The 20,010-nt window shown below is 38.8% G+C and overlaps 1 pseudogene; it reads left to right on the top strand.

Moving 5' to 3' along the window:
* Nucleotides 1-909: 909 nt before the first annotated feature.
* LOC113076410 (vertnin-like) lies at nt 910-5,148 on the top strand (annotated as a pseudogene).
* Nucleotides 5,149-20,010: the final 14,862 nt, after the last annotated feature.

Here is a 20,010-nt window from a genome sequence, read left to right as displayed (position 1 = left end):
GTGCACAGGCAGAGGTGTTAAAAGTGAATACCTGAGAAACAAGAGGGCAAATAAGCACCTTACCAGAATCTGTGTTTCTCTCTGCCATATTGCACACACTGTCTGCTCTAGCACAACTCCAATAAACAAAAGAGTGAGCTTACCTTGTGTGGCCTGTTGTGGTTTTTAGTGAGATGAACACACATACAGCACTATGAACGAATAGGTAAAAGTTTAAGTAAATAGCATACCTGCTGAATTTACTGAACCTACAGAGAATGATAAAAGTTGTGCTCTGGTGGGTTATAATGGAAATAAGGCCTTGCTTATCAATAAAAGAGAGCACTACACTAAACATCCCCAGGTATACAGAAAAAATCCATCTACATCTGACTGAATCCAGACCCCAGGCTTCGGCATGGAAAGAAAACACTTCAAAGCCATTGTCTGAGGGTGTTCACTTTAAGCTATGGAAATGGAAATTTCCAGCATTCCTCAATGATAATTGGCTAACTCCAAAAGTGCAATGAAGCTTAACTTTAATTACCAAGGAAGCTATAGACCTTATTTAAACGTTATTGTCTATTTAAGATATTTTCCTTTTTTATATATATATTATTGCTAACATTTAAGGCCAAACTATAAACTCAATGTTTTTTTTTTTTTTTTTTTTACTACTATTAACTGATTTGGGGGATGCTTAGATGTAAGGGTAGGGTATAGTATTATTATCTTAAAACCCATTGTGTCTATAATAAGTCCTCACTAAAACAGTTTCCACTGATAGCCTATAGGTGTGTGTTTGTATGTAATGTATGTGTGTGAGTGAGTGAGTGAGTGAGTGAGTGCGTGCGTGCGTGAGTGCGTGCGTACAGGGGTTCAACACAACTCAGTGATTGACAATTTCCTGGAGGGAGGTCCATTCCTTATCATGTGACATTTCCACTGCTGGGGTTCAGATTGCGCTCGTTGTCTCACCTATGATGAGCACGTTGTCCACCTTACACAATGGATTAAACCTGGAGTTGTGAATAGGTGTAAGTTTGCCATAGCTGACTACTTTACGAAGCTGATTTCTTAAGGGAGGGAAACGCGAAAAACAAGGTGAGGTATTTGCTCTTTCATTTCATTCGTTTGAATATAGTGCACTTTGCACGGTACTGTTTGTTTTTATTCTGAATAATTCAGTTCTAATATGAGGAAAGTTTTGTGTTCTTAAGTGTATTTTTTTAGGTGTATTTTCTCTTATTTTATTAAATGACATATAACCTAGATTACTTTGCTGTTTCAAAGTAAATTAACAAACATGTTCATGTATAACCGCAAACGAAAGTGCAGGTATGTGTTCGTATGATGGATTGTGTTTTCGCGTGTAACGGAGACTCTGGTGCGTTTGGACGTCACAGTCAGTCTCATTTGTGAAAAGCAATTTGTAACTGACCTCTCTGTGTGATGCTGTGCGGTTTATTTGTTTCTGTTTAATACATGTTATTCAAAGAGTAAAGTTCATAGCTGCCCAATAATATCCATTTCTAAAAAGGTTCCATAAAAGTCAGTGGAAGTCTAGAGTAGACTGCATGTGTGTAAATCTACAAAAAAGATACCACAAAATGTGCAGTCAGACCTAATGTATGGCTGCACATATTGTAACTATTTATTTTATTTATAACAATGCATATTCCTTTAACCAGACATTTGTGGGAAAGGGGTAAAACCAAGTGTGATAAACTAAGTGACTGATAGATATTGATAAACCAATAATGCTTTTTTAGAATGCTATTTTTTACTGATAAATGTTATCATGAAATTAAGAAAGTCTTACAATTTATTCTATAATCGTCAACTCTGTAAAATGCATGTGTGATTCTTTTGGACTATCTTTTGTCTTTTTTTTTCACAAAAATGGGTTACTGGTTAAATTGTTGTATGTTATGCCAATCACACCCATCTCTTTACAAAGGGCCATTGCTATATTCCATTAATCAGCATTGTTATCACTATTAACACTTTTGAATGAATTCATTTCATACAAAAGTTTTAAGATATTTAACATCTGTCAGTAAAACAAAATGTATGCATTTTGGCAACCGCTGTAAATATTTATTACTAATGCTAATCCTGTTGTTTCTTCTTTTTGTGAAGGCATGATTCAGAGGACAGAGCTGGTGCTCTCGGTCTTGGGTGAGCTGCAGGAGGCCACAGAGTGCATGGGTCTTGATGCCTTAACTAAAGTTGCTGTGGAGGTGGAGCAGGTCCTGGCCCCTTTGCATCTTCCTACAGCACTCTGTCCTGAGATCTCTTTATGGATGGGCATTGACGCAGTGGCTCACAGACTGTACCCAGCAGATGCACCGACGGGTTTACTTCCTCTGGTCTGCAAAGGAGAAGGAAACCTGCTGTTTGATGCAGCTAGCATGCTTCTGGTGGGCTCTACGAGCCTGAGTCTGGAGCTGCAGGTCAGAACTGTGGTGGAGATGCTGCTTTGGAAGAGATACTACGTGTGTGGTATGATTGACTCAAAGGTCATGCTGCAAGCGGTTAGGTTTTCGCTCTGCACCGAGGAGTCTCAGGACATGCTCAATCTGCCGATTCAAGTGCTGGAAGCCATCTTTGATGCCGATGTCAAGGCCTCCTGTTTCCCCGGCTCATTTGCGAACATGTGGCACGTGTATGCGCTGGCATCCGTCTTGCAGTGCAACATTTATTCGGTTTATCCCATGTACAATTTAAAAATTCGGCCCTATTTCAATCGGGTCATTCGCCCGAGGACGTGGTCGAAAGATGGTGGGTCCTTGACCCTTCACATCATGTGGTCGGGTGACTTGGAGGCAGGCTCTGTTTTTAAACCCCACAACTTTGTGGCCTTAATTCATGCGAGCGACCTCAAAATCGGGAGTCCCAACAGTGAGCAGCGAATGTCCTCGGTGAAGTCCATGGATCTTCTGAATCAGGACTCCCAGCTGTCTTACCCCAACCTTAAAGACAAGTTCAACATCACCAAAAGTACCTTTTACCGCTGGAAGAGGCAAAGCATCGAGTATCACAACAAATCGGTGGCCAGGTATGAGGCCAAACACTTTTTCCTGACATCCTACAAGCAAGGGAAGCTTATTCCCCTCAGCCAGTTCAAACAGCTTTTCCCGGAAATTCCAAGATCCACTTATTATGCGTGGAAGCAAGAGCTTGTGTCCATTTGCAGTGTCTCAGGTGGCTCCATGGGGGAGCTGAGTCCTGCAGACAGCACTGAACAGGAATACTGGTCCTCACCTGAAGTCAAGAAGGAGCCCAGCCAAGGGACCTTTGCTAGCGTGTCGGCCTTCAAATGTGAGAAACTGGAAGGAGAACGTGCACAAAATGTGGCTTTGATGCAGGAGGCGAAAAAGAGCTTGCAGAACTGCATCGTTGCAAACATGGCGTTCCCCTACAGAATTTTCAAAAGAAGGTTTCCAGGCATCTCCAGATCCACATACTACAATTGGAGGAGGGAAGCCATGCTGTTTACGCCTTTCAAAGAGCTCTCGGGTAGCAGCGAGGAAAGCTCAGATGCTGATAAAACACAGAGTCCCAGAGGTCACGTGTCCCCTGCTAAGTTTGACAGACAAAAACTGTCACCCAGAGTGAAGATCTCCAGACACAAAAAAAGAAGCCTGAGGCTGGTGTACCACCAGAGGAAAACATTAAGAGAAGAAGCCAAAATGCTGATCCAGAGGTCAAAGATGTCCTTCATCAAATTCAAGCTCAAGTTCCCTTCGGTTTCCTCCTCTTTCTACTGGCTCTGGAGAGATTCTTTGAACAGGAAACCAAGAAGCCAGTCATGATGTCTGAGACGCAGAAATCCCAGAGCTCGACTGTCTCAACAGGTGTATTTGAAAATATAAATACTCAAAGAACGTTTTCTTTTGATGGGAACATGGATTGCCTGAATGGACAGAAAGTTTGTCCCTCTGAATTCACACTGCCTGATTACTCCCTGCCTGACCAGTCTAGGAATGAACAGATGTTTGTGATGGATGTCGTGGCACTGGCCAATTTCAAGGCCAAAGCAAAGCTGTTCTTGCAACAACGCTTTGAAGAAAAGTCCTTCCCCACATTCAGAGAATTCCGGTCTTACTTTCCTCTTACTCCTCGTTCCACATACTACATGTGGAAGAGGGCTCTGCATCACGGTGTGCCGTTAATTCATGGCTGAATGTTGTGTTCTATCCCTCAAAGCTGTGAAGTCCTGTAAATAAGTTCAGTTTTTTATAGTTCACAATGCATTGTTCTTTTGAGTTTGACTGTGTATTTTTTGAGTCACCCACATAATTGCAGTTCATGCATCTTAATTATTTGTCCCATTCCTTTATTTGACCACTTGGTTCTAGCTCAAGGACATTTGCGTGTGTGTGAAGTCAGACAGTCTTTGTGTCCACCTACAGTAAGTGCTGATGGCCTCCAGGCAAAAGGCAGTTCAAAGACATTTTCAGGATCTCAAATGCCTCTTTTCTGACCACCAACCCCCTTATATTTACAATTTAAATTAGTTCAAAGTTCTGATTAGGGTCATTTTATTTCTTTCTTTATTTTCTTTAAATTGTTTTTGATACTTTTTTTTATTTCTATATAGTTTTTGTTCAGCTTAAACTGTGAAATTACAGCTGATGATTTTTCTTGAACAAAAAAAAATGTATAGTATTTTAATTCATACCCTGGAGTGTTCTTTCTTTTTTTTTTCTACATATATATTTTTATACTGACAATTTAATGTTATCTCTGCTTGGGAAATCTTTATGTGGCCAATTTAAAATGGATTCCTCACGTTTGAATGTTACAGAATTGTTGCTGTTTTGCACATTGTTTTTGAACATGTTTCTTGGTTTCTTTCCTCCTTTTTTTTTGCTGCCGCTGAAGGGCAATCTCACTTGATTCTGTTATAGTGTTTTCTAAGGTTTAACTATTTTACTGACTTCTCCTGCTTCACCATTATAGTGTTATGTAACTCTCGATTAAACATGAGTTCACAATGTGCTCCCTGGATAAATTTGTTTAGCACAAAACTAATTTTGTTAATTTCATTATGTTGAGCATCTAATGTATGAGACCAGTTGCTATGTGCAATAAAACCTGTTCACTGTTATATACCCACTTTTCACTCTGTTGGTGAGTGTTTCTGCAATAAATGGAACTTTAACTACCCAGTCTTAGGTTAATTTGTTAATAAGTACTGTGTTAGTTGTACTCTTGTTTGAAAACAAAGACGCTCTGGAATTAATAGTGAGAATAAATGTGTTAAATTTCAGTTGAGGCAGATCAGTAGCATTTGGCAAGAAACTTTATTGTCGTTTAAAGGTGGGGTACAATGGTGTTTCGTGTATTCAGAGTTGTTCACAGCTTTAAAGAGATGGATTCTCATGCTAAACATGGCCAAAGTTGTAAAAAATAATTTAGAAGAATGACTGAGAATTTATGTGCCGAAAATCTTACTTCGGGGTTGGTACAAGTTTCGGCTGTTTTTTTTTTTCCATGTTTTTTTTTTCGATCAAGGATCTAATGACGTAGACAAGAGCGGAACATAGAGCGGAACTCCTTTTTATGAGCATTTCTGTCGGAAAAGCGCGCCCGCGCACACGTTGGCCAGAGGAGAGCTAGACCGCGCACATTAACACGCTTCGAAATCTGCGTTTGTTAGAGAATGTCTCAAAATAAGTGCGTTTTTGGATGTAAGTGAAAGTTTACCGTGTTCTTCCCCAAGAACCCAGCGTTTGTGTTCTGGTCATTTGAGTGACGAATGTTTTATAAACAAGGCCCAAGTCGACGATGGATTTGCACATCTTTTGCTATTAAAACATGGAGCCGTCCCTGTGATAAAAGACCCCATTCATGTAAGTACAATTACATCAGATTTCTGTATTTATTTTTTGGGAAATCAGCACATAAGTGAATATATGTTAATGGAAACAACACAAAACATCAGTGTTATAGCTCTGACTATGGCACGCCTCCAGGAGCTCGGCTTTTTCCGGAAAATATGATAAAACTTAAGACTTTTTGGATATATGAAGGATGCAGTACTACTCTAAAGGTACTCAAGATTAACATTAGATTAGGTGAAACTGTGTTTGTTATGTACCCTTTAAGTTAGCTTAAGTTTAAGTTCTTGTTTTTTATTATTATTTTTTTCCTCAGGGTGTAATTTGTTCTAAAAGTGGCAAATAAGGTATTCTGAGAGCTTGCTGCTATACTTAACACTGTGATGTCGGTCTTATTTGTGGAGCACTTCTTAGACACCGATTTCACCACAGCTTCAATAAGTGTTTTACCTCACAAAAGCATGAAAATAATTGGCAGGAGGGATGAGCAACATTATAAAGGAGTTTTTTTTTTTTTATGGATGCCAGAATGTTACAGAAGTATGTTGGTTTTAGTTTGCACCTTTTTAATGGATGGACTCATATATTTATGAGAATCCAGAATCTAGAAAATCGAGAGAGGGTAAAAAGAGAGCAAAACCTTTTAAATCTTGGACTCACCCTCTTTCTAAAAGCTGATTCCCCTCAGCCAGTTGAGACAGCTTTTCCCGGAAATTCCAAGATCCACTTACTGTGCATGGAAGCAGAGCTTGTGTCCACACGCAGTGTCTCGGGTGGCTCCAAAAATCAAGTAAATAAACCAAGAATGCACCTGTGAGTTGTGTGTGTGTTTTTTTTTTTTTTTTTTTTTTTTTAGAAATTGTTTCAGGTCATGAAAAAGTATTTGGATATAAATGCACTAGATGGCAGTGGCGGACTGTCTTTAGGAGCATCTTTTTTTTTTAGGGCTGCTGGGCCATCCTTTATGCAATGGCTTGCTGAGATTCCCCATGTAGTTTATTTTTTAAAACAAATTAATGTTAATAAAATAATGTCATATATAGTTTTTAGAAAATCAAAAAGGAAAATGAAAAGAGGTTAGTCAATTCATAAACTGAATCCAAACTTAAACCATTAAATAGTTAAATGTAGTCATTATGGCATTGACTAGTTTCTATCTTATCTTTGTTGAATTTAAAAAAGGTAACTACAGCTCATAAAGTATTTGCTTCAACTAGGCGTAATCCCTTCATATTTAGAGAAATAATCATTGAACATTATGAATATTTTTCTTACATTTTCTTTGTTTTAGAGACATTAGTGGGACCTTTACTTGGACATCACCTGTGCCGTTTTGGTGTGCCGTCTACTGAGTGCAAAAATTAGGGCAAATGGGAAGATACTGCTGAAGACGCTTTCCTCAAGAAGTGAGTAAGGTAATTATTAAGTTGGCTTGAAAAAGCCAACTTACTGAAATACTATTTAAACAACTACTTCTTCTTCTTCTGATACTAAATTGTAAAATGTATCTCCTCCTAGAGCTTTTAAGCTAGAACCACCAAACTCAGGTCAGACCTTAAGACTAGGGATGGGTGCCGAAACCCGGTATTAAAATTGAAAACTCCCACTTAATAATAAAGAGTGACGATGGCGAAGAGATTTGCTTTATAATGTTATCGTGCACATTTATGTTACCAAACATTTCTGCGAGATCTCTCATGCGCGCCGCGGAGGCTGTCTGTCAGTCACACACACACACACAACAAGAACGAGCGCGGCGCACACACACGCATAAGGCCGGCGACACACTGGATGCGTAGTGCAAGCGTCTCAGCTGCGTGGCGTTTTTAATTTGGCTCCCATGTTAACAGGTTAGAGCTTGCAGACTGCCTGCGTGAGACACGCTGAAAACGTGTGCATGCTAGAAATAGAACCGACGCCTATTTTTTACGCGACACGTGCGAGTGTTGGAAGCGTTTCCAGGGAAAATATAATCGTAAAATATGTTTATGTGTCTTTTTGTACACACATACATATTAATTCATGACATTTTGAAATTTTAAAGTCTATAGGTTGACATAAATTCAGAAATAAATGTAATTTAAAAAATAAATAAATAAATAATTATCGATTAACAAATATCGCACCTGTCAAACATAGTCTATTTTGCCGTCAATACTGTTGACGGTGTCCTTTATCAGTAGGCGTAGGTGTAAGTGTGTAAAAAAAAGTTGATATTGTTGTCATGAAGACAAGAGCCTGTTCTGTCGGCGGTCTCCCTACAGCAGCAGCAGCGTGCCAGCGCTGCGTCAGGCACGCTCCTGGTTGATTCACTTGCTAATCATGCTAACAACATGCTACAGACATGCTAGTCATTGCTAATCATGCTAATGACATGCTGGGAACATGCTAGTTACACGTTAGCTTCAAACTTTCTGGCTAGGCTTTTTCAAGCCAACTTAAAGTTTGACCACAAACTTTACTATCTAGTTTTCTTTAGATTTCTGTGGAAATTGTTAACTGTGATGACAAGCACTCATCAGGAACAACTTAACACTGGATTTTCAAAAGTATGTGAAATATTTTAAGTTCACAGCATAGAATCTTTAAAATATGTCAGAGAGTTTTACACAGTGGTTTATTAGTGTGGCGAATTTTCCACACTTCAAAAAGTGATGATGAATGAAACGAATAGGGCTGGGTAAAAAAAATAGATTTTTCGATTAATCGTTTTTTAAAATGTGGTCGATTCAAAATCGATACTCAAAGGCCATGAATCGATTTTTTTTCCATATTTATTTCCGCAGACATTGAACGTAAGATTAGCGTTAATCTAATTACAAATCTTCTCCACTAGATGTCACCCTCTTATGTGCCTTGCGCGATGTTACCAACGAACCTGTCATTCATTCATTCAGTTTAAAGCAGTGGTTCTCAACCCGCGGCCCGTCACGAATTCAAATGCGGCCCACCATTTGCTGAACACACACACACACACACACACAAAACTTTTGCAACTCACTTGAAGAAGTTAAAGCAAATGGAAACACCATATACTACGCAGCAATCATCCTTAATTGAAAGAAATGTGGCAAAACCTCTCTGGAGAGAACCTCATATTATTAAATTCGAAAGTGCTTTCCATATTTGGATCAACACAGGCTACTTTGTGAACGCACATTTTCTGCAATGTTGCGAGTCAGGTCATGCTCCCGTTCGCGTCTTATAGACTGCATCTTAAAGCCTCTTATACTTTCTGCATCCGCGAGTCTGCTAAAGACCGCTATGCAGGCATGATGTAAACATCGCCATCGGAGAGTGTGTACCGAGGCTCTGAGCAGACAACCGCGTGGACAGGTGCGCGTGGTCAGTAGTCTTCAAAAGCCCATTTGCACATGTTCAGGCACTATGAAGAGGCCTATTGCCAATCGAACCAATCGGGCCGGGCTCGGGCTTGTGCGGTAAATGAGCGGTCATGTAATCTGCGCGAGAAAGATGCGAAAATGTATGCTGGGTCTAGTTGAAACGGAGGCTTGCTTCTGACGATTACTGACGTTTTGGTAGCACCAGCAACTAAAGCAAAGTCTGAGGTTTGTAAAAGTTTTGACCTTGTTTATAATGAGAATAATGAGTGAATAATGACGCACCATCAGTGAGCGCAAGAGCGCGCTGAAGGCATCTACAGTGGATTCAATCATTTTCCTCCACAAAAACAGGTAGGCCTTGCCTAATCTTGGTGAGTAAATGTTTTTCAAATAATAACTAAATATTATTTGAGTCCTTAAATGCATAATGTAGACAGAGTAGGCAATATAAGCTAATGCTGGCATTATTATTTTATTATATCAGCTGCTATGGCGAAGCACATCCGGCAGAGCCTTTATCTTAATAAATTTTTTTAAGAAAGACTTGTTTTTATTGGTGCGTTGGCCTATTTATATGCTAAACGAGCCTATACCGGGCTATTTATAGAGTGCTTAGATATTACGATATTACAGAGGACTTATTTTATTTCTTTGTTCAAACTTCCAAGTGGCCTATTACGTTAGTCATGTATAAATTATGTTAAACCATGTATAAATGACTCATTCCTGACAAAAGGCAAAAGAGCTGTGTGCTGCGTACATTTGAATAATGTCGGGTTGTAAATGGGTTCGGGCTTTTACAAAGCTGTCAATCAAAATGTACGTGTCGGGCTCGGGACATGTTGGGCTTAACTTTTAAGACCCGATTACAGCTCTAACAGAAAATCGAATCGAGAATCGAAATCGAATCGAGAATCGAAATCGAATCGATTTGAGAACTTGTGAATCGAAATCGAATCGATCTTGAAAATCTGAATCGATACCCAGCCCTAGAAACGAAGTGTGATTGGTTGTTGGACATGTCGGTCAAACTGCCTCATAGGTGGGCTGTGGCCGATGAAAGCTGCCATGAATTCCAGACCTTCAACCTGAAGATCTGGCTACATGAAACTAGCCTTGCAGTGGCTTTGTTGTGAATTAGTTGAGTGCTTAAAGGGTACATAACATACAGTTTCACCTAAACCCATTTATAGAGTAGTACTGCATCCTTCATATATCCAAAAAGTCTTAAGTTTTATCATATTTGTAATAGAAAAATACAGCTTTCCGATTCTTTCCGGAAAAAGCTGAGCTCCTGGAGGAGTGCCGTAGTCGGAGCTATAACACTGATGTTTTGTGTTGTTTCCATTAACATATATTCACTTATGTGCACATTTCCAAAAAAAAAAAAATACAGAAATCTGATGCAATTGTACATGAATGGGGTCTTTTATCACAAGGACGTTTATCACTCCATGTTTTAATAGCAAAAGATATGCAAATCCAGCTTCAACTTGGGACTTGTTTATACAACCACTGGCACCACTGAGATCATTAAGGACCAACTAATCAATAATCAATAAAACATACTGAATACCTTAAAAAAATAAATGTTATAGTTGGAAGCTTCACAAAATGCAGAGTCAAAATAGGAACTGGGAGTAAAAAAAACTGGTGAAATTGAGAAGGGTATGGACAGATTATGTACCATTGATATCAGTTTATAGATTATTGGTTTCACTACATCCCGACATGGTCATAGGTCCATTTATCAAGACTTACGATCAGTTGGACTCATATTTTGTCTTTGCATTCAAACAGAAGGACTGGAGATTGTGTTAACAGTGTGTAATACAATGGATTCATTTGTCTTGGCTGATCAGTGAGCTCTGACTAATTGTACCACACTTTTGCTAGATAAAACATTGTGCTTTGCTCCTGCTCATTTTGAATAATTTGTTGTACTCCTCACAATATGTGAGAAAACCCTGACAGACAAACTTTTTGCACAAATTTGTATAATTTCTGCGCTCATTATTTTTCATGACTGAGGTGTCTAATTAACTCATTTGAAAGTCAGTTTGTACTCAGATGTCATTCATGCCATTCAGAGGCACTTATGGTGATATAATCTAACACAGCACTGCAGATGAATTTACCATTCATTTACCATTGCAATAATTGTTTGCCTTCTGTGCAGAGTGGTAAATATCACAAATATAATGTTTTATGGCATGGAAAGGATGTTTCCATCAGAGAAATATGATGGCACCCCTCTGAGATTGCTTTGGGGCTACATGAATGGTCTTGGCAGGATAAACCTGTGATGGAAAGAAAGAAAGAGACATCAGTACCATCCATTGCATGCTAATGCCTCGTGACTCTTCTGTAATAACACAACCTCATTAGTAATCCCAACTCTCTCATTTAACCTCATCCCTGATAATGACCAAATGACTTCCATTGTGGAATCCTGCTCACCGCTGTACCTCCCTAATGGCTTCTTTTCCCTGTGATTAGGAGGCAAAAATCCTCAGACAGAAACCATGTCGACTTTTGTCTGCCTTAGAGGAGGTGAAAGAGAGGGACAAAGGCCAATTGTGGTTTTGTTTAAGCAATATTAGCAAGAGAACATTAGCGCATAAAGTAAACCTGCAATGCAAATGCATAGTTATTATAAATACAATTGGACCAGCACTATACCTTTGTTTTTTTTGTTTTTTGATAGTACATGCATTTTTATGTCGTATATACTGAAACTTTTTTTTGTTTTTGTTTTTGTGATATTTGGTTGTGAATTCTGCTAGAAGCCCTAAATGTTTTAAACTTTGCAGCTCTGTAACATTATCTAACTGGCTGATGTGAAGTTTTTGTTTTGTTAACATCAGTAAGTTTTTTTTCTTTTTTTTTTTTTGATCTCTCAAGAGTTTTCTGTAGCCTATAATTATAATCACTGTGCAGCTTTTCTTTTATTACTAGTATTATACTGCAATTTATAGTCTCAACAAGAGAAGGTTGTGAAGGTCACCTTCTCTATGGTGGTGATTTGAGAATTCAGTCATCTTTCTGCTTTTTAAAGTGTCATTGTCTACCTAAGGTATGTTTAGCCCTTTAATTCAGCTTTGAATGGTCAATATTGTTTTATTTATTTTAAAGGTATGTGAGATATGTGAGGACGATTTTTACAAAGCTCAACGTTATGAAAAGTGAGATGTGCTCTGATTGGTGAGCTATCCAGTGCATTGTGATTGGCTGAATACCTCAAGCGTGTGACAGAAATTTTACGCCCCTTACCATATTGTAATTAGGGATGGGCAACAGTGATCAAGTAATCAAGTACTCGACCGCGACAGCGATGATCGATCAAGTAAACAATGATCGAAATTATTTTAAAAAAAATTTGTTTCATTGGTTATGGCAGCACGTTGGGCGGCGCCCTGATCTCTGATTGGTTAGCTTCCCACTTGATCCCTCAAAAGACGTAAGAAGACAGATAATCATGGCCTCAAAGTCACATAGTGATGGCCGGTTTCCCTTTGAGAAGAACGATGAAAATACAGTTCAGGGTAAGCTGTGCAGCGCTAAGATGTCACACAAATCTACAACAAATACCACCGGTCGTGGTAAATATAATATCCATTTTTTTAATAATATTATTATTTCAGTTTTGAGCTTTAGCCATATAGTTAAAATATCTAGGCTATTTGGCCTCTGTTTTATACCTTATAATAGTTGGTTAAATTTGGTGAACCTTTTTCTTATCTTTTAAAAACTACGTTTCACCGCTGGATCAAAATATGCTGCTAAAGTTATACTGGAAGACAATGTTTTGTAAAAAAAAAAAATGCACTTGAATAAAGTAGCAAAAAAAAAAAAAATCTTTGTGTGTTAATCTGCCATACATTTATAATGAGAACTTTATAGGAATCTATAGTAAAATCTGTCATTGCCCATCTTTCAGCGCGCTGTCATGAAAACGCATCAAAGGGAGCTCGCGCGCTCTCTCTCTCTCTCTCTCTCTCTCTGTCTAACGCATAACTTAGCATCCTATTGTGCTGATACAAGTTGTTATGTTACGTTTGATATGTATCTCAGTTATCTGATTTATAGGATGTGTCATAGATAGAATTAGCTTCCGTTTATTGGTACACTCTTCCCCTGAGGCAGATATTTCTTGCTCCTTTATTAATAACATTGCTTGATCATAATCATAATCTAACCTGTCCTAATCATGTGTTCATGTTTTCATAGACACATTTTCATGTCAGATTTTTATTTTTTCATTTTTTCATTTTCATAACAATCTTTAGATTTTTTCATTATATACATTATGGCCATGCCCCGCCCCCCGCATTAAGCCCCACCCCGATTAATCGATTAATCGTTTGTGAAACCTATCGATGATTGAAATGAGAAATTTCCCAAAATGCCCATCCCTAATTGTAATGCTATATCCCAGTACAACGAAACAAAAACAATAAAACCCATTATAAACGAGGCATTTGTTGCATCCAGTGGGGGCATAATAACTGATTATAATGACTTTTACTGTCTTTTTACACGTTGCGCTGCACCATGTAAACATAAAACCATGTCTGCAGTTGTAATTGTAATATACTACAAACAACAAGCTCTACTCTACACTGCTCAAAACTCGTATTTGAATCATCAGTGGCTGCAGTACTTACAGGTTGTAAGTCAGAACAGCCAGCTCTGTAGGCTAATCACCCAGGTTCAGTAAACAGTCCTCTGTAAAATGTGCTGCACAAATTATATTTTGGTTGAACTGTTCTGGAACAGTGTTGTAAATACAACTAAACCACTGATTTCTTCGGGAAGCGTCCCTTTTTCCAAGCAGAACGGGTACATTTTCCCAGTGTTATCCAATCTCACCCAGTGAGGTAGTGCTTTGACAATGGTGAGTGGAACTACTTGTTCCGAGCCCTGGCCTACACCTAATGGGGGCGCAGGCAGCTCGCACAGGGCACTGGAAGGGGCAGCACCCATGGCGCTTAGGTAGGTATCCCATTTTGTGTCGGTCAACGACGTGGCGTCAAGAGTGACCGATTGAAATGGAACATCTCGGTTACGTACGGTAACTCTCGTTAGTCCTCAGCGAAAACCTGGTATGCATTGCACCTGCTGCCTTCTTATACTCACGCAGTGATCAGCTGCAGCTGGATGCAATAATTGCATGACAATGTGCATTGGCTCATTTAGTTTACACTCAAAGTAGATTGGTCTATCGAAGCGATATCCCATTTTGCGTCACCTTCAGGGAACTAGGGTTACCATACGTAACAGAGACGTTACATTTTCCATCTTTTGGATGAACATTTGGGCGGCGTGATGTAAATCTTCCCACACAGTGACGTAGACTTGGGGCGTGTTTAAACCAGGTGTTTTAGGAAGGCTTGGTCAAGCCTTAACATTTAAAAAAGAATATCTCTTTGGGTTTGAGACTTTAGTAACTCTATGGATCTATATATTCACAAACAGCTTGTAACACTCCAAAGAGAAAGGAAAACTTGAAATCACATCATATGACCCCTTCTGCTAATTTTTCTTGGTTCTGAACAGGGTAAATTTCTGTAGAGTTGTTGTATGTTTTGAGCAACATTTCTGACTGCGCTCTATAGTGGGTGCTTTTTGTCAGTATCCCTGTCATTGTCTGCTGGTTGATTTATAATTAACTCTGAATGTTTTCGGATCAGTCCTTTGCTCCAAGGAGAGCAAACCTGGTAAGCACTAAGAAAAGGGTCAGTGTTTTGCTGGCAGGTATTTCTCAATGTTGGCACATCTTCAATGACCTGAGAGCCAAAAGTTATGTAAACAAGGACAATCCCAGTTTAAATAAATTATGTATTAGTGTAATTTTTGTCCACTGAGACAGATGGATAGGATGTTCTTCGATGGTGAATCTGAAGAGAGAGGCTGGAGGGAGTGAATAAAATAAAAACAAGAATTGGTTCAAATGCCATAATCCCTTAAGAACACCATGTTAAACTGTCATTTGGTTAATCTTGAAGCTTTAAATTCTTGATGATATAATATGTTGTGTGGGCTTAGGTGTGACATGCTACTAAATTTCAGCTCTACACATGACTGGGAATCACCAATGGTGATTTGAAATGACTATTAAATATATATTTTTAGCTGGTAGCTATGGTAATGATTAAGGCCACAGTCACATTAAGACCCAGCAAATGTGAAACTTTTTTTTTTTTCTTCAGTTATAGAAGGAGTAATTTAAGTCTCAATTGTTCATTAGCCTCACACTATGCATTTGACACTCTCATACTGTGCCTTTAGCATGCAGTGTAATATGCAGTGTGGTGAACTAGGAAAAACTCTGATTAGATTTTGCAGTGAGCATACGGTAAATACAGGTTTGCCCCATGTCCTTGGTGAATTATTACCTTGTCACTTTCCTTTCCACCTGTTATCTTTCATAGTGTACAGCTGCATGTTGAATCAGTTTGATGCTAGACTAATTGGCACTCCGTCTGCTTGTACTTTCTGTCAAGGGAATTAAACAGCCTTCTTGAAGTCGTGTAACTTTTTTTTTTTTTCAGTTGAAGGGTAAAATTGTATACCAAAGTGATGCCATGTATTGTTAGAAAGAAATTGAACGAAAAAGTGAACTGACGTGTGGCCATGTATGGTGGCCCATACTAGGAATGTGTGCTGTGCTCTGCATTTAACCCATCCAAGTGCACATGCGCGCGCACACACACACACACACACACACTGTGAACACACACCTGGAGCAGTGGGCAGCCATGTGCTGCGGTGCCTTGCTCAAGGGTCTCACCTCAGTCCCCATTGACTCCCCCACCTATGTTCTCAAGTTATCGTCATAGGTTCTCTGTTGAATTCCATTCTGGGGCTTTATTTATACCCATCATTTTAGTACTGACTGATTCCACTGAGGCTGTTTAATTTGAATTGAAATGAATTATCACCCATTATATCAGAGTTTCTTATTTCAGTTCTCATTCCGCTGATTGTAAAACCGACAGTCAATGGGCCACTGGAATCTGGGTCTAACAGAATCCATTTTCAGTGGCAGACATAAGGTGAACTGTTGCATCTAATGCGCATGCCTCTATAAATAACCACCCAGACTTTGAATTAATTCCTCTTCAGGCATCATCATAACTGCTGACCCTCTTTTTTCCATTGCTGCTTATTGTAGAGGGGCTCTGCTGGAGTTTATCACCTTTCAATTTGCCATGTTTGATCTCTAGGGTTCACAGTGCAGTCACACTATTCTCCCTGGGTTTACGGCTTTTTAATAAACTTCTACAACCTTCCCTATCTATGTGCTGCTAGCCTGAGGAAGCAGGGGATGTGGGAGGATATAGAACTGTATCTTAAAAAATACTGAGTGCAGCGAAAGGGTCACAGTGATATCAAGATGAGCCTTTATTGCTGATTTCCTTTTTGAATATTTTTTTATATTATATTAATATGTTTTATATTATTTCTGATTAAGATGATTTTTATGAGATCAATCAGATACATACAAAATTTAAATGTATTACAACATTTACACCGAATACAGATGTAGATAATTTCAGTCCACGGCCATGCATTCCTTTTTTTTTTTTTGTGCCTGTCAAATATATTGGTTACATTTTAGTTTTAATTAAATTACATTTTCATAATAATTCATGTTGTTACTCCTCTCTGCTATCATTGCCAAAAGTTTTCTTTTCCATCAGTAGTAACAGAGATTTTTGTGGGTTGAGTTCCTTAAGCTCTTACAGTGAGGTGGTTACACTTTGGAAAAAGTCAAGTTTAAATATCAACAAGCACTGTACAGGTGTATTTGTAAGCACTGAATATTTAAACGTAAAAGTGCAGGTTTGGTGGCAGTAGCCTCATAGGCAGCATGCAGTGATGTTGCACTTTGGGTGTCCCGAGTTTGATTCCTGGCTTGAGAACCTTTCCAGATCCTCTCCCGTCTTTAAAAAAGCAGATTGAAAGACTAAGTGTCAGCACCGAGCCTTGCACAATTTTGGGTCACTCTCATCTCTCAGATCAATATGAGCTGTTCCAATTTCACAGTTGGTCATGCTTCATTGTTTGACACTTGCTCCTTTAGCGCAGGTTTGGAAAGTTTCTGAATATGTGAGGCACGACAGAGAGAAAGGAGTAGAGAGAGGCCTGTCACCATATGGGAGCTAACATTGACACCTCCGGTGCACAGCTCCACTTGGCATGCAGTCGACAGTGGTCACTGAAGAGTAGCTGCAAATGAGTCCAGTCTATCTCGCAGTTCCCCAGGTGACAAAACAACCCCTTTCCTCACCTCCATCAGTGCATTCGACCCTCAGGTGGTGATATACAAATCTTAACTTTGCCTGGCTCGATGGGGGGCATTTTGTATAATTTAATGCATCATGTACACATATGCCCTCTTCAACACATTTATTCTTATAGAGAGTGAGTGGGATGGCAGAGTACTACAGTGTCTGTCAAATATCTGTGTACTCCAGTACAGTACTTGATTGAAGCTGTTTGCTTGAGCTAAGAATATGTTTTTCAGAATAAGTCCTCTTTTTATTCTATGCCCCAGCAAATGTCCAATGATGACAATGATGAAACAAGCTTTAAAATAAGCCTGAACAACAAAAAATCAGGATGGTTTTTAATTTAACTCATCCAATAACTATTTTTCTTTAACTCTCTTGATAGACTAAATGGATGATGTCACCTAACTTTGTTATATTGTGATAATGTTTTTGTCTAAAAGCATGATATCTAGACCTAAAATAAATCATGTATATTAGTATATATATATAATGCCAAGATCTTTAAAAATATTTACATTTGATTTTATCGGGTAGAAATTGTGAAAAAAAAATATTGTCTATTATTATATTGTATTATTATATTGTTATCTAGTAAATCACACACACACACACACAAACCTCATGGGTCCTTTGAATAATGTTGTTGACAATAGAGAGCCTTTCATAATACTTTTGTTATTATTAAGATTAAGTTAATCTTTAATGTTTAAAAACGAATGTTTAGAGAACCTGTTTGAAAATACATTATTTTGAAATTCTGTTTGGTTAAACAAGTGGCTCAGAAATGACACACTACTTCATCCTTAAGGCTCAAGGCTGGTAACTGGAAGATTGCTGCATTAATTACCATCAACCCTGTGCCTTTGAGCAAAGAACTTTACCCTGCGTTGTTCCAGGGTGGCTGTCCCAATGATAAACGAAAGCCAATTCGCCTAGCCCTGTTTGTGTGATAATAACTAAATTCTAGATTCTAGATTTTAATCTCAAGCATGTAGACTGACCCCCCTCATGGCTGGATCAACAAGTTCTCTTGAAAGATTAATTTCCCTGCAGCATAATCTGTCTCTAATATTTGATGAGCCCATTGGTTGTTTACTCCTCATTATACCAAAGTTATTCAGAAGCACATCTGTCACCAAGGTAAGGTGCAGTTTCCCCTGGGCAGTGAGCTGAAGATTTACTGCTACACACTGATATGTGATGACAGTTGGTGTGCTTCCAGTCTTCTAAGGTAAGAAAGTAGTAGCTATTTTTGAAACTTGAAAAACTATTTAATTCTCCTGCCTTGCTTTTTCCCCTACATTATGTTTGAGAATTCGGCACAGAATAAAGTCAGAAACTACTAGTGTAGCAGTGAAATGACTTCCCATAAGGATGTGTAAACTCATGCATTATGCTTTGTGTAACAACTTTTGTACCTGCCTTAGAGAGAGCAACCAAGGATATTCTCTGAAACAAGAAGCCATTTATGTTGTAGTATGATGCCCAATGAGGTGGTGTCTAAGTCAGGGGAAGTGCGAAAATACAGCGGATTCTTCACAATCTGGTGTCTATCATGGCTTGTTTTTCCTCTATGGAATTTTAAATATGCAATGAAGGTGAGACAAAAAAAATGTCTCTTTTCAATTGTTTTTCTTGTCTTCCCAGTGAGGACATTTCTCTCTACTTCCTGTGCCCAGAAAGCAGGCGGTCTCTGAATCAGCCATGCTGAGATCAATAGAGAGGCGTGAAGAGAAAATTACTTCCTGCTGGAACATAGATTGACTTTTCACATCTTCATTTGGAGCTTTGCAGTTGAGCTTCAATGGCTAGCAGCACTGGCAGGCGACACAGGATCTGATTCTTTATGATGAATGACGCGTTTAAGCGGGAGTAATTTCTGTTGGGAGGAAGGCAGTGTGGACTACATGTCTGTGGTTGTGGGTAGCCATCAGGCAGACCTGCTAGTCTGGGAGAGTGTCAATACACCTTTGAATAAAAGGGGTAGCTTGTTGCTTTAGCTACTGCTGGGTCTTTTGTTTCTAATGAGTAGAAAAAACAGACAAGAAGATGGATTCTATTAGGTGTGACTAGTCTGAAACCAAATATCCATTGAAGACATTTGCTGGATGCTTCTTCATACAGTATGTTTGGTTGGCTTGTTCATTTTTGAAGAATCAGGCTACACTGGTGGCACTGTATGTTGTTGAATCACTGAAAATAATTTACCCGTAAGAGTCATTTATTCATAATTTGTATTACATTTGTCAAGTTGTATGTTTGTTTTGCGTCCAACACAAAGATTTATTTTTATTATTTTGTGGACATGGCAGTAACAACATATTCAGCAGATACACTGATACAGGGAAGCTTCTGATTTGGTTCATTATGAAAATAATAATTAAAATAATTAACAACCAGGCCTAACATATGCAGTTGAGCAAGTTAGTTCAGCAGATTGCTGTAAAAAAAGATGCACAAAAATATGGCATGCTCCTGGTGCCCTACTGCCAGGGTACAACTTTACAGTCCTTTTCACAAACAATAAACTTAGATCAC

Source organism: Carassius auratus, unplaced genomic scaffold, assembly GCF_003368295.1.
Source record: "Carassius auratus strain Wakin unplaced genomic scaffold, ASM336829v1 scaf_tig00020407, whole genome shotgun sequence".
NCBI classification, from domain to species: Eukaryota; Metazoa; Chordata; class Actinopteri; order Cypriniformes; family Cyprinidae; genus Carassius; species Carassius auratus.
The sequence above is the reverse complement of the archived record's forward strand: the minus strand, read 5'-3'. Positions and strand labels throughout refer to the sequence as shown.